An 18,142-nucleotide genomic window follows, 5' to 3' on the forward strand; every position below is an offset into this window, starting at 1 on the left:
GATTAATGTATGGGTGCTTGGCATATAATAAATGTGTGATATGTAGTAAACGAGAAAGGGTAAAGCATAGTTTGTATCGGAATATTTTTCGACATTCGTAAAGCCTACGATACAGTGTGGAAATTATCAATATTAACAACTCTTAGCGAATGGAAAATTAGAGGTAATATACTCAAATATATATCAAACTTATTAGAAAATAGACAGTTTCAAGTCAGAGTAGATGGCGTATATTCCTCAACAAGAAATCAAGAAAATGGTATACCACAGGGCTCGAACCTTAGCGCAACTCTGTTTCTTATAGCTATGAACTCTATTACCGCAAAAATTAAACATCCTGTAAAAGCTAGGCTATATGCAGATGATTTGGTTATACTTTGTAGAGGAAAGAACCCAACAACCATCCATAACCATGTCCAAAAAGCCATAAATCATATTGAAGAATGGTCATCCACAAGTGGACTTCAGTTTAATACCCTTAAAACCAAAGCAGTGTGTTTTACGAAAAGTCACCAAATACAACTGAAGAACTTATACTTAAATGGAGCACAGGTTAAATATGTAGACGAAGTTAGATTTCTCGGTATGATATTTGATCAAAAACTAACTTGGAAAATACATTTAGAACATTTAAAAAAGACATGTCAGCCTGGAATAAATTTATTACGATCACTTGCAAACAAAAAATGGGGCGCCGACTCGTCTACATTACTACATATCTACAAGGCCCTAGTACGGTCCAAACTTGACTACGGCTCAATCGTTTACAACTCCTCAAAAAAGACGTACTTAAAAACAATAGATGTGATTCAAAATACAGGTCTTCGAATTTTTTTAGGAGCACACCACACAAGTCCAATACAAACTCTATACTGGGAGACTGGAGAGATCCCACTCACGTTTAGAAGACAATATCTAAGTCTTTCTTATGCCGCTGCAGTATCCTCTAATCAAGATAACCCAGTTTTACACAACGTATTTGCTGACCGCTTTAAAAGTTGTTTCCAAAACTCCAATAGAACTGATCACCCTTTTTATTACCGCATACAAACTTACTTATCAAAAATAGGTATTCATTTTCCAGACACCTACGATATTTCCGCAATCCAAACCCCTCCTCCCTGGACAATTCGCCTTCCCTCTACTGATACCAGCTTATTGCGACTAAACAAATCAGAAACGCCTGCAAGTCAAATCAATCAAGAATTTCTTAAAATATTAAGCAAATATGGTAGCTGCTTCAAAGTTTACACCGATGCCTCCAGAAACGAAGACGGAACTGGCGCAGCAATCTACTCGTCAGATTACACAGCAGCTTATAAGCTAATACCTTCATATACAACAACGTTCTCCGCTGAACTGTTTGCTATTCTAAAAGCATTGGCTCTGATAGTTAACAAAAATAATAAGAGAAACATCATTATCACAGATTCTCTCAGCTCAATATTGGCATTAAAACAACTCTATTCTGATCATCCACTACTACTTTTCATTAAAAAGGAACTGAAATATGCAGAAAATATGAATATTAAAGTTAATTTTATTTGGGTACCATCTCATACTGGAATCGAAGGTAACGAGGTTGTGGACAAAATAGCAAAGAATGCACCTAATAACTCAAACGCAGAAGAGAACATGAAAACCCTACACACCGACCTGAAAGCATATTTCAAAGTAAATACTTTTAAAATATGGCAGGATACATGGGGGAACTCATCAACCAAGCTATACGAAGTTGACATTAACCACAATCAAATTCCACAATTCAAAAACAGAAGAGAGCAAGTAATCTTCACTCGTCTCCGGATTGGCCATACTCGATTAACCCATGACTACATACTCCAACGTGCCGATCAACCTGTGTGTGATCTGTGTAGAAGTGTCCTTACCGTAAAGCATTGTTTATTGCAGTGTCCGAAGTATAAAGTGCAACGAAAAAAGTGCAACATACCACCAACATTAAAAAGTGCACTCGGCAAAGACAGTGATACAAAAAGCATCTTCACATTCCTCAAAGACTGCAACCTCTTACCAAAAATATAGTATTTTACTTTACTTTGTATAGATTTAGAGCTTTATATAATTTCCTATTAATTTCCTATTATGTTTAATATCTATTTTTGAGTTATAATTTTGTAACACAATCCATACACGCTAATAACCCTGCGTGGTTGATGCGTAATGTAAGGAAAAAAAAGCATAGTTTCTGGCACATGAAACTGGAATGGCTAATAGATAAACCTCGACAGAAAATTCCCGGTTCCTTCTATAGTTCAGAGAAATAACGAAAAAAAATATCCTTTTGGTGACACAACCCCTCTAGGCCAAAACCAAATTTTTTGAGTAGTATGGACATCTATAATAATAACCTATATGTTTCCTGCAGCCGATCTTGATGATATACATAGTTATAAACCAATGAAGATCAAAAAACGGTAAATTTTCGATTTTTTTCGTCTATTACCAAAAAGTTAAGCACTTTAAACAAATTTGAGAGTAAGAATCTAACAAATCGTATAAAAAACTTCAATATGGCGTTCGCTTTATATGTCTATCCTTATTGGTTACTAAGAAAATTGCAAAATAAATCATAAATTTTGAGTTTTTATAAATATTCACTTATGTAAAACTTAACATTAACCTTCTTATTACACGGAATGCTGAGACTTCTGGTGCTTAAATCATACCCTAAATTTCAAAGGAATTGGTCAAATAGTTTAAAAGTTATTTAATTTGTTTATCCCAAATTATTTTTTTTTGCAACTAAGTCAGAAAATGAAGAAAGTTACAGTAATACTTTGGATAGTTTACGAAAGAAGAAGACTTACGCTATTAATTTAATTAAAAAATGACAAAAAATAATTTTAAATATTGCAAAATTATTTTGCAAGATGTGAATTAAAAAAATGGAGGGGGGCTAACTTCGTCCCTAATTGTCCTAAGACAATTGTTTTTCTTTCTAAATGTGTATAAAAATTCAGTCTTTTTAAATATGAAGAAATATTTTTTCTACGGGTAACGGTTAAAAAGTTATTCTAATTGTTTATAAGTAAGCAAAAAATCGACATGTTTTTGCAAAATAATTTTACACTGTTTAAAATTACTTTTTATCATTTTTTTAAATTAAGTTAATAGTATAAATGTTCTTCTTTCATAAACTGTTCAAAGTATTATTGTAACCTCAAAATTTTCTGACATATAGTGTTGCAAAAAAAATTAATTTGGGATAAAAAAATTAATTTGGGATAAACAAATTAAATAACTTTTAAACTATTTGACCAATTGCTTTAAAATTTAAAATATCATTTAAGCACACAAATCTCAGCATTCCGTGTAATAACAAGGTTCTAAGTTAATTTTTACATAAGTTATGAACATTTATAAAATCTCAAAATTTATGACTTATTTTGCAATTTTCTAAGCAACAAATAAGGATAGACATATTCAGCGAACGCCATATTGAAGTTTTTTATATAATTTATGAGCTTCTTATTCTCAAATTTGTTTAGAATGCTTCACTTTTTAGTAATAGACGAAAAAAGCGAAAATTTACCGTTTTTTGATCTTCTTGTTTATAACTATGTATATCATCAAAATCGGCTGCAGGAAATATATAGGTTATTAAGATAGATGTTCATACTACTCAAAAAAAACTCATACTACTCAATTTGGTTTGGGCCTGGAGGGGAATGTGTCACGAAAAAAATCTTATTTCTCTGGACTACCATGTAGGTTGAGGCTTGAAGCAACGACCTTGCGAGCATTTGTCTATAGAAAATTTATTTCCAAAAATCTAGAATCAAAGTCTTAAACTCGGAATGGTTGTATTACAAGAAGAGTAGACTGGAGAGTGTAGAGGATTAAACGTTGGAAAAAATATTATCAGAATATGCTGACAGAGAAAATAGTTAATTTTAAAAGACAGGATCAGTCTTCAGAATCTGGAGTTATACCTATAAAACTTATTAATAATGGTTTTATTTTTACTGGAAGAATCAACACAAATCTTCAATGATTTTAAGAAATAAAGCATAACTGAAATGTGGAAGTAAGGTTGATTCATAATTAGGGATCAAACAGAAATTACTTAAATCACAGAGATATAAGCGTTATATCTCCTGTGAGTAGGTTTTATGGGAATAAAATCTGGAATCCAAGAAAGACCACTCAAACTAGAAGAACAAAGTAGCTTTAGATTGAGAAAATAATGAATCTGAAATATACTTTGTTAGGAGAAAAATCAATTTTAAGAATAAGAGAGATTCATGTTATTCTCATTTATTTAAAAAGGCACATCATCAGAATCTTCCTTAGCAACTTGGCGTATGCGATAGAAGGTCGTATCTTTAGCGCATGTAAATACAGTATCCGCCAAAATAATAGGCGTGGATCCCGCGTACCAAAAAAAGTTGATTAACAATACAACAATATATTTATGAATTAATTTTTATAATAAATATATTCAAAATGTGCACCATGGCGTTGCAACCAAGCCTCATAACGTCCCTGAAGATCATTAAAAATCTTTAAGAAAAGTGGTTGCTGCAAATGTTGAAAATAATTTATTATTTTTTTTCGAGCGAAATATGGAATTCTTCATCATACCCCAAATGTGGGCATCGAAATCAGTGCGACGAGAAATTATTCTATTACAAAAATGTTCACGAAGCAAATTTATGGAACGCTCGGCTGTATGGCTTGTTGCGCCATCATGTTGAAACCATTGCTTACTGATTCTTAAAATTTAAGAATCATTACGCTCATTTAATGAACACGACAAAAGGTCTTTAAATCGCTGACAAAAGGTGTCACAATATTATGTCTGTAGCTCCTTGTTAAAATGTTGTTGATATCTTTCTGATACTTGTTTTAAATATATGCCATTATTCCATCCAACTCCGTATGAGCGGAAATAATGTTCTACTAAAAAAAAACCTTTTCTTCGGTAGAAAGAACCATAATGATAACAATTTTAACCGTAACGTAATGTCAAGTTGGCAACTAATGACAAGTATACCAAATATGATAAATGCAACTTGCGTGCGCAATTTCACAGCCCTCTTAATTTCGGTACTGTTTATTTTGGCGGATACCGCACAAATACAACAGATGTACAGAAACTAAAAAAAACAGACTGAAAATTGGATCATATTTTAAAACCGAAACATACATTTCTTATATTTTTATGATTAAACACATGCATCATTACTTTTCCTTCTATAAATACTTAACGGTTTTTAACGAATATGATTGTTTCTAAGTCTTGTGATCTTAGTACCATATAGGCTTTTGTTCTGCCCTTGTATATAATGACAATGTCAGCCACGTAGAAATATATGTGTATGTGGCTGGGAATATGACTTGGATTATTGGATCCATTCGCCTAACCAATTTTTGTTTTATAAATGCCTACACTTCGTAATTTTTGTTTTACATTTTATTTTATTTTTTCTTTATATTTTTTATTTTTTTATATTATTGTTTTTATTTTATATAATACAAAATAAATATTCTTCTTCTTCTTCTTAGCCTTCTATCGTCCACGTTTGGACATAGGCCTCTCCCAACTCCTTCCATCGGTCTCTATCCTGAGCAACATATTTCCAATTCGTTCCGGCTACTCTTTTAATATCATCAACCCATCTCATCTGTGGTCTTCCTCTCGGTCGTTTACTTTGGTAAGGTCTCCAATGTTGTATCGTGGCATTCCAACGTTGGTCTTTTTGTCTAACAGTGTGGCCTGCAAAGCTCCATTTAAGTTTGGCAACTTTTGTTGTTATGTCCTCGACTTTTGTTTTTGATCTTACCCAGTCGCTCCTCTTTTTATCTGACAGTCGTATACCTAACATTGCTCTTTCCATAGCTCTTTCTGTTGTAGCTAGTTTATTCATATTTGCCTTGGTTAGGGTCCAGGTTTGACACCCATATGTCATGATAGGAAGGATGCACTGGTTGAACACTTTGGTCCTCAAATATTGATGTATTTTGCGGTTCTTAAGTATCCAACCAAGTTTTCCAAATCCTGCCCATGCTAGTCTTGCTCTCCTATTAATTTCCGCACTTTGGTTTTCTTTGTCAAGTTTCAGGATTTGGCCTAGGTAGATATATTCCCGGACTTTTTCTATCTCACTGCCATTTATAGTTATGCGTCTGGGGTCATCTGTGTTTGTCATTATTTTTGTTTTCTTCATGTTCATTTTTAGACCGACGTATTGGGAGCTGCCTGCGAGTTCCTCTATCATAATTTGCAGTTCCTCGAATGAGCTCGCTATAATCACAATGTCGTCAGCGAATCTGAGGTGATTTAGCTTCTTGCCATTAACGTTAATGCCATAGGTTGACCAATTTGTCGTTTTGAAGACGTCTTCTAGTGCTAGGTTGAAAAGCTTTGGCGATATTACGTCTCCTTGTCTCACGCCTCTCTTAATAGGGATGGGATTTGTATTTTCGTCTAGTTGTACTATCATAGTTGCATTTTCATATATATTATGTATTAGTTGTCTATATCTCGAATCTATTCTACAATTATTAATAGCTTGTTCTATGGCCCACATCTCGATACTATCAAACGCCTTTTCATAGTCTACGAAGGCAAGAAATACGGGTAGTTGGTATTCATTTGCCTTCTCTATCAATGTTCTCATTGTCAGCAGATGGTCTGATGTACTATATCCTTTGCGGAAGCCAGCCTGTTCCACTGGTTGGTAATTGTCCATTTTGTAGGTCAACCGGTTGTTAATAATTCTCATGAATAGTTTGTATACTTGACTGAGCAACGATATCGGTCTGTAATTCTGTAGGTCACATTTGTCCCCTTTATTGTAAATAAATATTAAACATAGATAAATATGATCTAATAAATTTGTGTTTCATTCAATATTCTTGCCTACCTCTGTTACCCTCCTTTGTGGTTTTTATCATTTGCCACAATTTGCTTTTTATTTTATCTGCCACAATTTACTTGCAAAATTACCAAGTGGATTGTCTTTTTTTTTGATAATTTTTTTTTATTCAAACGTTTTGTAACAGTTGTTTATTTAACATTTTGTTTGTTTATTCTTCTAAACCAACGTTAAACGTAAATCTTAAGAAGATGTCTATTATCATATTGACTTCATTACTGTATATGGCGTATACAAAAAATACGACAATTTTACTTGTTTTATTTGATTAATCTTCTAAAAACTAACAGTATTTGAGACAAACTACCAGGCATATAATTAGTTGTGAAGGAAGACAAGCGTGATACATTAAGCAACAACTAGACTAAAAACAGACCGCTACTATAATTTTTCTTAAAAAGCTTTTTCGTTCCGGACATTACCTATTGGAATTGCAATTATAACAATTAAAAAGTGTTTTCACATCGCAAAATTAATCATACCAGACTATACATACAGTGGCTTTCGTTGCATATGTTAAAGAAGCATTGACATCTGCATTAGCAATAATTAAGTAGTTTTCAAGAATGAAGGCTACTAAATAAAATGATAAAGTGCAATAAAATAATATAAATATAGAGTCCTGAAAAAAATCATAATTAAAGCCATAAAATCAAATATTATTTTAGACGACTTGTTAGAAGTTTAATCACTTTTGTGGATTGATATGGACAATATATATTAACGTTATAAACGTCAAACATTTGCTATTTTATTTTTATTTAAATAAATATTTTATTTTATTTTGTTTAATATACCATAAATAATAATCTTCTGTATTTGTTTTACTTGGTTTCCCGTTAAAAAATTAGTTGGCGCCCTGTATTTACTGATATAGGCAACTCTCTTTACATTCTAACATCTGATCTTATCTTATGTTCTATGTTCGTTACTTTATGGTTACTTCGTTGTCATTTCAAATTTCGATGACAGTGACCACCCCCATATTTCGGCTACAACCTTAATATAAGTGGAATACATTTCTGACTATAAAACCACGGTTTCATGGTTATTGCATTTTATTTCATCAGATCATCATCTCTTGGGTACGAAGCTCATTGTATTGTATTCATTATATTTTTACATTCAAAGTATTTTAACCTTTTTTCTATACCTAACCTCCACCTCCAAAAGCACCTGATATTTGACATTTTCAATATTCTTTTTACTTATTAATATGCACGTAGAAAGCAAATAAGTTAACTAGTAATAATTAATAATAATTCCATTTAATTTACTCCTTTCCTATCTGCTAGTTTTTTGAACACTTTTTGAAGAATGGCAAGGTACTTTTTCTTCTTGATGTCAATCTAATACACAGCTTGTGTTCTAGTTTTTGGGAATAAAATCAACACTCTCTCCATTCGGGAGGAGTCCTGAAGTGACATCACCGATGATGCCACTACAAAGCAATGTCCACCATCTGCAGTTGCCCCACTAGAACCTGGTTGGCCATCACATCGGAGCTCAGGTCACAAGTTGTACACTGTTCAATCCGACATCGACATTAAGAAGATCTACCGTCAAATACCACAAGCCATACATAAGTATAATCCAAAATTGTTAGCTCTGGGTAAGAATTTGAATATATAATATTGAATCAAATACATCACATTTTAATTATATTTTTAATGAAAATATACCTGATTAGTTAACTTATTGTTTTTCTTTTCGCTTCCATCTAAACTTTCAGCGTTCATATCTTTTGATTAAGACTTAAGAATTCTGCATGCTGACACCGTAGACTTCAGATGGTAAGGTTTCTTGACCTTACCATGATCAAATATTCGTTATATGTAATGTAATTTTTCGTGTGAAAGTCCTTTGTGCTTGTAATAGATGTTTTTAACTTCTCCGACCTCAAAAACAACAGCAAAGTTGAGCATTTTTCAACAGTCAGACAAGGTTTTTTTCCATCAATTAAAAAAACTGCATTAGAAATAAAAGTATTTTAAAACCTTTTTATATACTTGGGTTGGTTGGTGTCACGGACTCCGCAAATTTTGTAATCTATTTTAAAAATAGTTCTAGGCTACCTAGATACCTGAAATTTTCAGGATAGCTTAGAACTAGCTAACAATGCAATTTTCTATTGCTATTATACAGGGTGATTAATAATTAGTGGGGTGAAGCTCCGTAGATTCCGTTATAATAATGTGTAGCGATAAAACTTAATAACAAAAATTGTAGCTTTGAGCTTCACATTACAAAATTAGTTAGAATGTTACAGGGTGTTTGATAACATAGTGGCAGACCAAACTTATGTTTTTTTTAAATAGAGCACCCTGTATTTTATTTTATACTCGAAATCTTCGTAACTTTTCGATTACAAAAATATAAAGGTTTGGTATGTTATACGGGGTATTTACAAAGTTATAAAGATTTTTATATGAAAATCGTAACAAGTTTAACTACCTTTATAAATAAAAGCAAGCACAAGGTCAATGGTTTACTGACGTCATATTTTTTTATTTATTGTCAAAATTTTCGTAAATCGTTGTTTTGCTAATTTTCATTATATTGAATACAGGGTGAGTCAAAACGCAAGTATAGTACATTCGCTCTCGCGAGACGCAAATCTCTAGTGACTTTAGTAATTTTTTTTTTGGAAAGTTAGGTTGCCACACTGGACTGGAAACATAACTGGAAATTACTACACAACCAAACGTACGTGCGTATAATCAACATTATTAAGAGTAAACAGACATAAATAACATAAATATTACAACAAGTTATAAATATTTATTTACACCATACTATAATGGATTGATAACAAATGAAAAAATTATTTATTGTACAAAATAAAAATATTTTGTAGAAATAAAATTTCTGACGACAATTTTGACATATCAGTCAGAAAAAGGTTAAGATACAGCGTACGCGGCATACTTCATTGTTGTTGACGGTTCCTTTCCTAATTTCCTAAAGTGCTGGCAAAGGCACCATAAACTTTGTTTTTTCTTACAAAATAAATATAATAATTTAGTATTTTAGTTTACAAGATTAAGGAAGATACAGGGAATTAGTATAAGATACTAATTTCCTGTGGAAAGAGGATTTAGCCATCCAAATAGTAGTAATTTTGACAACAATTGATGCTGTTATGTTAAGCAGATTTGTCTCCAAAATTTCTGTTCAATAAAATTAGTTGAAAATGTTGAAAGCTTCCATGTAAGTATACTTATAACAAGTTAATTTAAATAATTTATTGTTATTTCTGTTCTAAACCCAATGTTTTCTAAATTAATTGCCACTAAATTTGAGTTTAATTTTGCAAATTATAAGTTAAATGATCAAATTTCATTTTAGATTTTCACGAATTACTATGGACATGAATTATGATAAGTATTATGCAGCTGAAGCGTGACAGCAAATGAAATATTGTAAAATATGCTAAAAATACCAGAAATGCATTTAAAATTATGCATGTACAATGGATCCTAATGATGGTATTTTTTCTTCATTTTGTTGTTCAAGGTTTTTTTGTTTTTGGTGACAGAATTTCTTATATCTGGGTTCATTGCTAAAATATTTAACAGTAAAAGATGTTACTTTTGAAAGAGAAGGAAAAGAAGAAATAAAAACTTTGAATTTTAACAAAATGAAACAACTTACGTATTGTATGTATCAACTTGTAATTCATTTTAAAGAGAAGCGAAGAGTATTGAAGCATTTGTGAAGAAAATTCAAACAGGCAGCGTGTAGATATAACGAATAGCAAAAGTTGAAGCAGAATCAAGGGAACAATACACAAACACCCATTGGCATTGGTTTGAACTGTTGGATAACATCTTCAAGAGTATGTTTGAAGCTAGTAAATGTAAAACAAATGCTTGTCTAGTTTCTCTCATATTCTTATATTATGATGGCATACGTACATACTCTGAATATTATGTGTCCAATAAAATTGTAACCATATGGGAAACTTTTTTATTTTTAATTTGATGAAAAAAGTTGCTCTTTTTAGAAAGTTCTGTATGTTCTAAAACCTAAAATACAATCATCAAATATTAAATTTTTTCAGTTATATACGAGGTTTGTCAAAAAATATGAAGATAAAATTTATGTTTTTTCACAAACGTGAACCACTACAAAAATATAATATCTGACGATTGTGTTCTAGGTTTAAGATCACTCAGAAATTTTTATAAAGAATACCTTTTTTCATGAAATTAAAAATACAAAGGTTGCTGCTATTATAGTATGCTTTCTACCATCATGTTTCTGCTATAGCTTGTGGCCGATCGAGATGCAGTTTGTAGCCTGTATTAGGTATATTACAGTGCTGGTAAAAAAATCTTTAAAAGTGAATAAAAAGCATAAATCAGAAGAATTGTTATTTGAATTTTACAAATAAATACCTTTTGCCAAGTTTATGGCTTATTCCCAACTAAAATATTAAATTAATATGACAAAATATTGACTTACCAAATTAAAATAATAATTCTTCTGATTTATGCGTTTTCTTCATTTTTTAAAGATTTTCATTATTGTGTGAAAATCCTTTTGAGAACAGACTATTGTGTTGTTTAGCGGCACAGGTATACAGTCCCCACAAAAATAAGCTTTACAAGCTAAATCTTCTGCTTAACAATGTTCTTCCATTCTGCCCTGTCGGATAATTTCCTTTACTTCTGTCTGATGTTCATGGTTTTAAGATCCCCTCTACATCGTCTATCCATCTTTTACGGGGCCTTCCTTTTATTCTATTTCATTGGGGCTTCCATCTCTGTATTATTTTTACAGCTCGATTATCTTGTATCCTTTCTAAGTGACCAAGCCCAGTTTAGTCTTTGTGATTTTACAAATCTAGCAGTATCTGTTCTCTGCATTAGTTCATTCAGCTTGTAGTTCATTTTAATTATCCACGAACCATCGCTGCAATAGGTTGGTCCGAATATCTTCCTTAGTATTTTGCACTCAAACATTCTCAGTTGATTTTCCTCACTGGTTGAGAGGGTCCACGTTTCACATCCATATGTGACCACTGCTCTAATTACTGTTTTATAGATTCTAAGCTTAGACTCATGATTCAGTAACTTACTTTTCATTGAGTCTTTGTATGCATAGAAGCACTTATTACCTCTAAGAATCCGTACTTGTATTTCTTGACTGTTGTTGTTGTCATTTATTATTGAGTTTAGGTAGGGAAAAGTGAAGGCATATCTGTAGGTGTAGGTATGGTTATCTACCTTCAGATTCTCATGTTGATTCGACTTATGCACTCCATATATTTTGTTTTAAAAAGTAAATGAAACGCATAAATTAGAAGAATTATTATTTTAATTTTACAAATTAATACTTTGTCATATGAATTTACTATTTTAGTTGGGAATAAGCTACAAAATTGTTTTATTCTGCACACTGCTATAGATATGCACAGGTAGAGCACATCCTCGGGGTAGACTGCATACTATAGTAGCACCAAAAAGTTTCCAATAAAGTTTAATTAAGTCTGCACCATATGGAAAACTTTGTTATTTTCAGTTTTATAAAAAAAGTTAGTCTTTATAAAAGATTCTGAATGATCCAAAACCTAAATAGAATACAACCATCACATATTAATTTTTTTCAGTTATATACGCGGTTTGTCAGAAATATGAATTGTGGATATTGTCACTCTTACATAAAATTCGTTTTATAGAACTTAAACAAAACATTATATAAAGAATAACTTTTTTTATTAAACTAAAAATAAAAAAGTCTCCCATATGGTGCCAACTTGGTTGGACACACTGTATACATAGTACATACTATAATATATTGTGTGTAAAGTTTTTTTAGTTTCTTGATTTGAAATTTAATAAAGGAAATCTTTTGGTGAATTACCATTTTCAATGAATACTTTTATATTTTAACTATTTTAACTTGAATGGATTTTGGTTTTGAATATTAGTAGTGCACCCAACATTCACTTAGTATTGCTACATTTTTTAGGTGTTTAAATAAATTAACAACTGCAACTAGTATTGTGTTTTATTTTATAAACTATAAACAATATCTACTACATATTTATTTAGACTATAAACAATATCGACTACATATTAATTTATTTTTTCTACAACCGTGTTAAAAATGTGCTTTAAAAATTTTATGGCACTGCAGGTCGTATTGACCGTATGGGCAATTTTGATGTAAAGTCAAAAAAATATAAAAATGGAATGTCAGTCAAGTTCAAGTAAAAGTTTTTGTAGATATTATCCTGTAATTACGTTTGTAGAAAAAATATTGTATGATATGCGTGTTAAAAAGTACATTTTTAAGGCACTCATGTGAATTGCAGAACTCGCTATCGCTCATTCTGCAAACTTTCACATGCGTGCCTTAAACGTGTACTTTTAACACTTATATCATAAATAACTATTAAATTGTACACATTTATTTATTATAGTTATAGAACATGAAGGGGAAAAATTTGAGTTATGGAGTTTTCAACTTAGATTTTCTTTCAACATAAAAAGGTTGAAATTCATTCAATCTAATTTTGAGCTAGAGAAGAACATATTTTTATTAATTATAAATAAACATTATTTTAAAACAGCTTTAATATGTATGGCATTATAAAAGTCAGTAATGTTTATTTTATATAATTCGGTTGTTCTCTATCTATAGCATTGTCTACAGTCTAAGGTGTAAAGCGAAGAAAATGCTTGTTCTTCAGAGATGCTGGTTTGCTTTATAAAATTCTCAAAAGTATTCAATGATGTTCTTGCCTTTTTGATGGAAGCCCGTGGAGCATATTGCATATTATTCAAGCCTGTTAAAAACCGTATTCTCCATATACCGTGGTCGCAAATTGGTCTCAATATCCTCATTAATATCTTTCTTTTAAAAAGTATTAATTAGAATATTGTCTTTTCTGTCATGCATGATCTATGTTTTTACGCCATATGTTGTTGTTGGTCTTATGATGGTTTTATATATTTTAAACTTGACATGGATGTCTTTAAATCCAAACACCTGCGACAGAGAGAAGGAAGCATTATCCGATTCCGTATTTCCTCCCCCTCGCTCTTTTTCTACTTCAATGTTTGTGTCGTTTGTGGTCAAATTCTGCAAGCTTCGTTGTTTAGTTGCTTGCATTAGGGCTTTAGTTGTATCTATGTTGATGGTCTACTACTTATTGATCTACGTCCTATTTATTTAGCATTTTCTTCAAGCGTCACATAAAGTTCTGTGATGTCTCTTGCGGTTCTTCCCATCAAGTTTACATGATCTACGTACATTACAATCTGCTTAGACTTGTTTAAATTTTTTGGGTTTACCGACATTTTTCTTATAATATAATTCATACATTTATATTAATCAGAGCCGATGCCACCACATCTCCCTGTTTTGGCCCTTTAGTTACCTAGAAGGGATATGTCAATTGATTTTGAAGTCGTACTAGCGCGTCTGTTTGAGTCATGGTGGCTTGAACTAACTTTACCAATTTCCTTGGTAGGTATACCAAATTCTTGCATAATTAAATATATTTTATCTCTATTTATGTTATCATATGCTTATCGAAAATCTATGAAGATTTGGTAGATAACTAAATATGTCATACTCCCAGGTTTTAGCTAATATTTGTTATGTTAAATGGCTAGTTAATAGTAGACTGTCCTGGTCTGAATCCGGCCTGGTATTCTCCTATGATTTGTTCTGTGAAGTGACTTCTCCGGTTTATGATCCACTTAAACAACTTATAACTCACACAGAGTAAGGATATACCTCTATAGTTTTTGTAGCTAAGTTTGTCCCCCTTCTTGTGGACTGGGTAAATACTTGCTTCTTCCCATTCTCCTGGAATTTCTTCTGTGTCCACACTGTGTCTGTGTCTGTGTTATTAGTTTATGGAATCTATCTATTAGTGTGTGTCCTCCAATTTTGAGAATATCAGCTGGTATATACATTGTCAATCCCTGGGGTTTATTATTCTTCAGTGCTTTAATGGCATCTAGTATCTCCTGTTTTGTTAGTGGGTATGTTAATTCATTATTCTGGTTCTGATCTTTTGTTATATCGATATCAGGTACCGCACGGGCTGTATTTGAATGTACTTGCTCTGTTATGATAGCAGGCCTTTAAAATAGTTTTTGCATAATACTTTTATTGCTGCATCCTCACTGATAATTTGTCCGTTACTATTTCTAGAAAGATTAGTATGTGATTTATATCCCTTTCTTTAGATTCAGATACCAATGTATTTTTTTTTCTCTAGGAGGTGAAATAGATATATTTGGTTTCAGCTTCTTCTGTTGCTGGTGGTGGAAAACCACAGTGTACATGACAGTTGTTTATAGGTAGTGGTAGTTACATTTCGTCAAGCTTTATCAACCATTCTCATGGCTTGCAATACATCTATAGAAATTTTTTGGCTTCCACGTTATCCAACGTGTTCCTGATAACTTCCTTTCCATATAATGACTTAAAATATGTAATGATAGCTTGATCCATAGGCTGTAGTTTTGATATGGTATTTAAATGATATGATGTGGTGTTTAAGCTTTGATTGATAAATATACAGAGTATACGTATGTGTACTCTGTATATTTATCAATCAACGGTTTAAGTGTGTGTGTAAAAAACATCCATTAGTTAGTTCCACAAAAAATTAAATTACATTTTTTGGTTACAATTATAGATACCTGCTAGTTTTGAGCAAATTTAGAAATTTAGGTCAACTGCCTAATTATACAAGATTCTAAGGAGTGTCTAGTGGAGTAGGGTAGGTATATATGTAACGAATTTAACAGTTTTTGTTATTAGGTATATTAAAACCTTTAATGTAATATGTCATGAATGGAGCTCATATTTTGAAAACAAATAAGTAATGTTTTTTTTTCACAGTTACCCTTCTTTTGTTGTTCACATATTATAAATTCATTTGGTGCACCTTTTTATCAATTTGTTTTACCTAATCAAATGCAAAATTTAGTGATTTAATTTTTTTTTAATAAGAAGCGTATTAAATTCCAGTATCAACCATTTTTAAATTTAACAACTAACGGTTAACATTATCACATGGGAGTATCCATATTGTATTTTTGTGTTTTTGATGATTTTTTTGTACCGGATATTCACTGTGAGAATGATGACTGATGTGCTGGATGCTTAGTGAGACCAATACCAATTCAGCCGAATTCGGGTCAAGGCTGGAAAAAATACCTGAAATTCGGGACTTTTCAATGAAAATCGGGCCATTTTTTTAATATAGCACTTTAATATCATCATTAACATTTAACATTTTTATGTCGACAATGATAGTTTTCATGGGATTAAGCCACAATTGGTTGCAATGATAATTACATTTTTGTTAGTTTTTGACATTTCGACTTCCAATCTGGAAATCGTTCACAAAAAAGGAAAAATAAGAAAATCAACCGATGTTGGATTTACATGTATTTTCCTCGGGCAGCTGATTCATGTGTACACATGAATTGGTATTGTTTTTGAATCGTGTTTTCACAAGACGATAATTAAAATACAGAAACAAAAAAAGCCACAGTTATAAAATGAATACGTTTTGGTTGTGGCAAAGAATACAGCACCCAACTGTGTTGGGTGCTAATGTTGGTATTAATGTCCTACACTCTAGATATTGTCGACTTTTTTTCGTCCCACAAATTCAATTTAATGTGAATTCTTGCAAGAATTCACACCGGGACACGACTTCATAATTCTAACCATGTCCCGGATTCTTCGGACTAGTTGGTCACACTATGGATGCTATGTCTCTTTATCTGACCATGTTTAATTCTAGACCAGTCTTACCCTTACATGAACATTTTTTACAGAAATTAATGAAACATAACGAGAGGCTGGTTTATCTAGATTCTAGATCTTATCTTTAAAAATATTTGTCCGCAAAATACCTAAGGATATTGCTTTTAAATATCATGAGCAATGACTTCTCCATAGCATTTGACAGAGAATATTCCATCTTGCTTGGAAAGATAGATCTTTTTGACTTTTAAAATCAGATGTGACCTTGTTTGCTAGTTTCTTATTAAGTAAAAATCAACAGACAGGCTGTCATATTATATTAATATATCAGGTGTACCACACAATGGCTATTGTTTACCATTACTATTTAAATATTTTTATTAAAGATATCTTATGTAAAATTTATGACTTTGTTTTCTTAGCAGATGACTAAAAATTCTTCAGTGCCATTGTTTCTCAAGGTGATCAGATTCTACTACATAATGGTTAAAGAATCGTATTGAGTGTAAATAATAACTTGTTTCTGAATGTAGCTAAATGTAATCAATTAAGCTTTTATAAATGAAATAAAAATGTGAATTTAGATCGATAGTAATGCACTTAAATATTTTGATGTAATTAATCTAGGGATTTATTTGATGAACCTTTTAATGATGATACTTTTAATACAAATATGTACAAAAACGATTGTACTTCAGGTATCCAAGATTATCGGTGTTGTTTTGTACAAATGTCGAGAGCTTGTTTGAAAGCATGTTAAAGAGTAAATTTGTATCTTTGTTAGAATATGGATTCATGATGTGATACCTTTAATATATTTAGGTTTGTTTTTTTTTTCCGTAAAAATTTCACATCAGGATTACAGATAACCATTCATACGATAATGATTAAGAATTAATGCCTATAAAATTTTGAAGCAAGTGTAAATATATGCAGGTTTGGTATTATTGTAGATAAACTTTTAAGTGGTCAAACGTCGTCCTAAACTACTTAAGAGATTTTAGTAAAATGTTCCGTTTATTAACCTGAGTTGAATCCAAAATACTAGTTATTATGGATTTGCATATCTACACACATTTAAAGAATATTAAACAGTTAGAAAAAAGTTCGGAACCAATATAATTAAAAGGATTAACATGTTTGTTTGCATTATTGTATGTTGATAGTTGTAAGGTTAAATATGTATCACTGTTTCATCGCAACTAATCCCTAACATTTTCTATTTCTTCATCAGATGAACTTTCCTCATCTACGTTTATTACTAAAGGTTGTACTTTAATTGATAAGACAACCTTTTCCTTTTTATAACTTTCCATAATTACATTATGGGTATGGCGAACATAATTTTTCCACTGGTCCTTAGTTACATTATTTAAAGCTGTTTCCCAAACTTCTAAAACATTTTTATTTGCCAATATGTGCTGATCATAAAACCGTTTCGTTTGACTCCATACCATTTCAATGGCATTAAAGTGACAGTGGTAGGGAGGCAA

The 18,142-nt window shown here is 31.5% G+C and overlaps 1 protein-coding gene across 8 annotated transcripts in view; it reads right to left on the reverse strand.

The window, feature by feature from the left end:
• Window positions 1-18,142, reverse strand: part of LOC114327290 (cAMP-specific 3',5'-cyclic phosphodiesterase) — a 1,080,669-nt gene that overhangs the window by 238,777 nt on the left and 823,750 nt on the right. The gene's annotated exons all lie outside the window — the stretch shown is intronic.

Source organism: Diabrotica virgifera, chromosome 3 (assembly GCF_917563875.1).
Source record: "Diabrotica virgifera virgifera chromosome 3, PGI_DIABVI_V3a".
In the NCBI taxonomy this organism is placed as follows: Eukaryota; Metazoa; Arthropoda; class Insecta; order Coleoptera; family Chrysomelidae; genus Diabrotica; species Diabrotica virgifera.